Source organism: Electrophorus electricus, chromosome 14 (genome assembly GCF_013358815.1).
Source record: "Electrophorus electricus isolate fEleEle1 chromosome 14, fEleEle1.pri, whole genome shotgun sequence".
Taxonomy (NCBI): Eukaryota; Metazoa; Chordata; class Actinopteri; order Gymnotiformes; family Gymnotidae; genus Electrophorus; species Electrophorus electricus.
In genome coordinates, this window is record NC_049548.1 from 4,247,501 (window position 1) to 4,252,500 (window position 5,000).

Genomic DNA, 5,000 nt, shown 5'->3' on the forward strand with positions numbered 1-5,000 from the left:
ATGATGTTTGAAATAATACACTGTCCACCATCATGTGTCTTGTGCCAGGGCTACAGATTTATTAGTTTTCCATCATTTATGACAGTCAGTGGACACACAGTAGAAGATGTAAATGCTTTCCAGGGATAACAATGTACAAATTTCTTTTTTAGCCATTACTCGATGAAACATGTAACAGTTCTCCACTAGCCTCTATTTCATCCTGCCGAAAACCTACTATCGAATCTAAATCTTTCAGACTGAACACAGAATTCCTCATCATGGCCCTAAACCTTCCGCATAGTGTCAGTGTACGATGGCTGCTTGCCTGGAGGTCCCCGCACTACTTCAGCTTCAGATCCTTGGCCTCGTGTCTAGTTTTGACGGAAGCATCTGGACAGTTTGCTAAAAAAAAAAAAGGATTCTTGCCCTAACTGGACCTGGGGTGAGGCCACGTGGGCTGCCTGATGCACAAGAAGTCTGGAGGCTCAGCGATGGTGGAGGGGGAAATAATAGGTGGGTGCGGGTGAAACGACAGCTTCTCAAGTACAGGATGTTGTTGTAGCAGGTAGCCAGTCATCCAATTTCCTGCTTCCCAAAGAAAACAGCGGTAAAGCATCCAGGTTCTGGGAGGGGGGGGGTCTTACAATGGTGGGCCTATACACCGTGGCCAGGCGGGCCAAACAAAGACTGAGAGGTGAGTGAACTCTGTGCTGGGCCGGCACAGGAATGGTCCCACACACCCACGACAGGGGTGAAGGCTTCCAGTGCTGCTGACCCCAGCCGAGCACAGCTGCTAGGAGCCCATCCTTCATTACTTCCTCTGCATTCCACTCTTATGAGGACTATTATTGTATTGGCGGTAATGGCTGTCAAAACAAACTGTACATATAAACCATAATTATTGTGTTAGAGCACCTAAAGAAAAAGCTCTATGGTGGGTAACGATGCTTTTACACCTATGACATTTTCTAAAATAAATACTTTTGACTGAAAATATATATAGATTAGGTTTCCTTTTTGCAGGAGGGGTAAATTTCATATGTTTAAACAAGAGATTTTATTTCCTGTCAATTTCGGTATTAAATTGGTACAAGATAAAGAGCTAAGAGCTAAGAGCTAAGTAGGTAGATTAATATAACATGCTAAATAGTCCCAAAGCAAAAGAGAGAAAACATAATATGACAATGGTCAGATTACACAAGCTTTTACTGAATTAGCTCAGTCCTACAGAAAAAAAGTGAGATGAAAAGCACGAGTCATGATACATTTCTTCCCTTGTCACTTGATGAGTGAAACAACGTAAGACAACCTGTGCTAACTGACAGCACTAGGACAGAAAACAGAACCTCCTCCAGCTAGTGTGTCATGATGAAAGCAGAGTTCACTGTAAAAATGATTTAAATAGGTTATGACTGCAGATTTTGTGGATATGACTTTTCTATGCCCAGTTAAATTAAAAAAACACTTTTGTTAGTATTTAGATAAGTAGCAAGTGACTTGAAAACACAACATGCATGCTTCCTGAGTTTCACTTCAATACAAGGAGAAAAAGAATCAGTTATGAAAGCACCTTGTATCTACATTTATCTTCAGTTTTTTCCCCTACATTGAACAAAGAAAGGTTTTAAAGTTTTTGCGGCCTAAGTTAATTTAATTTCACTTCATTAAAATCTAAAAATAGGTCACAAGCATCAGCATGTTTGGGCTTTTATTATGAAGTGTCTTGATTTGTGCTCAGAACTAGAGTGAGTGGTGGGTGGCGCAGGGTGAATGGTTGTAGGACTAGGGGGCTGTTGACAGATAACTAGAAGACTGTATGTCAGGCCTAAGAAATGGAATTTAAAGCATGGCTTCCAGGTCTATCTTCAGCACTGCTTCCCATCTGCACACTGGTCACTTTTATATAAAAGCCCTCGGATACCTTCCATGTTTCCCAAACATGTGTTTTCACATGGGATACTAAAGAACGCCAACACTGATAAAGACCACATTTACATGAAGAAGCTTTTTCTCATTTGTTGTTTCCATCATCACTGTTTTTATTGAAGCTGTTGGCAGTTATAAAGTGTTTTGTCTTATATAAAATCATGTGTTGGACAAAAGGGTTGTGACTTATTAGTCACTGAAAACATGAATCATATGTCAACATGTTTAATATGAACAACGCTATGTGTAAACATGTACTGTAGCAAATATGGCTCACAAAGGCATTTTGCTTCCATCACGCTGGAGTTTTAGCTATTTTGGAAATCAAGTGACACAATTTTTGATGTTATGGCTCCATGATACATTTTACAACACAGAATTAACCTAAAATGGTAAGTACTATGTATATAAAGGACAAAAGAAATCCTGTACAGCCACCCATTATAAACGTAAACAGCTACAAACTAAAGTTGACCTTCTACACTTGAATCTCATGGGCTTGGTTTAATTTCAAATCCAATGTTCTGAAGCAAAACGCCCAAACAACAAAGAATCCTTACAGGCTGCACTGCATGAAGATGCCTAATACTCCCTATTCACAAAAGATGCGTGGCGTAGAATTCTGAGAGAAGCATTTTGGGCCCCTGACTCTTCCATCATCCCCCATGGGATGCCCCGGCCAAAGCCTGGGAAGACTGCCCTTCATCAGGCCAGCAGACCCCAGAGCCGGCCCTCTTCCTCCTCCGTCCCAGACGCGTCCTGTCTTACTTCTCCTCTGTGCTTTAAGCCACCTGCAAATCTGCTTCCCCTTTCTCCACACTATTGCCTGGTTTTTGGCCCTTGTGCACAGTGGGGAGGTGGAGGCAGGATACCGCCGGACAGGAGGAGAGGAGCTCGGCGGAAATGCGCCACGGATCCCGCGTGGCCTCCTGAGACAGCGGCTGAGAGCAGGCAAGGAGAACGCCGGAGCAGGAGCGCACGCAGCTTAACAGACGTGTGGTGCGTGTCTGAATGCGTGCGTGCGTGCGGCTTGCATATGTGTGTTTAGGATGTGGTCAGTGAGATTGCCCCCCCCCCCCAGGCAAAAACTGCTCTAATGATTAGTGACCCCCTCAGGAAAAGTAAATCTTGCAGTTCCATTGCGCAATCAGTCAAGATGGGCCAGGGCTGCACAGCGCAGCTTTAAATTATGTGGGACTTCCTGTAATGTGCCTGGGATGGTTCCTATACCAAAGACGAGGTAAAAGGCCGGAGTTTATTCTGAACAGACAAGCTTGATATCTCTACCTGCTCACGCTGGCTGCAGCACTGAGAGAAAAAGACCCAGTCATCTCGATGGGACCTCTAATTCCTGAAATAGAAGACATGAAAATCATTTCTCTTCTGGATTGAAAGGATGAATCAAGAAAGATGGAAATCTGAGATTTCATCATATATTAAATCAATATCATGCAAATCTGAGATTTCATCATATATTAAATCAATATCATGCAAATCTGAGATTTCATCATGTATTAAATCAATATGCAAATCTCAGGCAAAATCATAAAATCATTGTTCTGTTAATATTTTTGTCCTCTAAAAGGACCAAATATTCTTTTTTCTGTATTTTTAATTCCTCAGTGGAAACATTAGCCAGTACATGTCATTGAAAGGCAATTTAGCTTTCTAAAAACTAATCATGCACAAATAGATATTGTATATGTTTTCAGACCATTTTCAGAGACCTGAGGTTTTCAAACACCCCATTTCAATATCTCCTTTTACTAAGGAACCCTCAGACCTTAAGGTTTCCCAAGGGCTCGATTGAGGGATCTTTCTAACCTAGTCCGCCTCTCCCTCCCAGTCTGTCTCGCTGTCTACCACCCTCAGAGTTCTAGAGGTGTCCCACTAGCCCCACAATCCCTATTTAACAATAGTCTTAATGCCCAGTGCACTTGGTGTTGACAGGTAAAGGTGCTGGTTTATGAGACAAACATAAGCATCAGTACTAGATCTCCACCGCACCATTGCCTGAACTGTCCACAAAGCCACTGCGTTTTAGCCTCATTTTAATTGCCTACAATAAATACCGGACCAGAATGTGTGTGTGCCAACATTCTTTACATTCCGCCTTCAAGTTACTACCATTTCACATTGTTGACATTGTCGGGTTTGAGAACGGGATATGTCAGAGAGATCTAGGTCACATCAATTACAAACAATTGTACTATAAATTTGCAGTTTTTAAAAATATTTTACATAGCTGGTGTATTCTGCCTTATAGGCAATGCCAAAGATTCAATAGCCATTAGTGATCCAGGCATCCAATTCCTATAACCCTGCATCTGTGATGATGTCATTTCAAGGTGACATTAATGCTAACATTTTACTGAGAAAACTCTGCTGTCACGTATAAATGTACATGTTTCATGGGCAATAGGCCTACACACCATTGAGCTGCATGGTTGTCAGTGGTCTGCTGTGAGCATGTGTGCCAGTGTGAATGGTCACCAGAGGAGCTTCAGTTGTGGGTCACAGCTGACAAGCCATCACTCAGCTCAGTGAAAGCATGGGAGCACTGCGGGAGGAAGTGAGCGCCACAGAAGAGCTCCATCGACAAAGAAAGCACCATGGCTTTTGTGCACATACACGGTTCTCCCGAGCAATTAGTTTGGAAGGGATGCAGTTGGGAAGAGCTGGTTTGACCTAAGAAAAGTATTATAAAAATTGAAAAGTAAGCCCGCAATGTGTCTTTAATATTGGAAAATGTTAATTTGGCTAGTGATAGGAACAGACTCACATCAGTTCTTGGTTAGAAGATACAGCAGACATTTAGCACAGGCATACGTCAGGTGTATATGTGAAACATACCTCATGTAACTCATACTTTTATTGTATTAAGATACATAAACAAAAAAGGAAGCTGATTCTACTATGAAACATTTTAGAAATTAAAGAGGATGTGTGCATTCAGATGGGTATGAATCCCCACTGACCCCTACCAATATATCCTTACTTGTACTTCTCTTCTCCTGCCCAGTGATGAGGGGAACACTGGCCATAACTCTGCAGTTCATCTCCAAGAGTATAGCAGACATGGCTCGCACGTA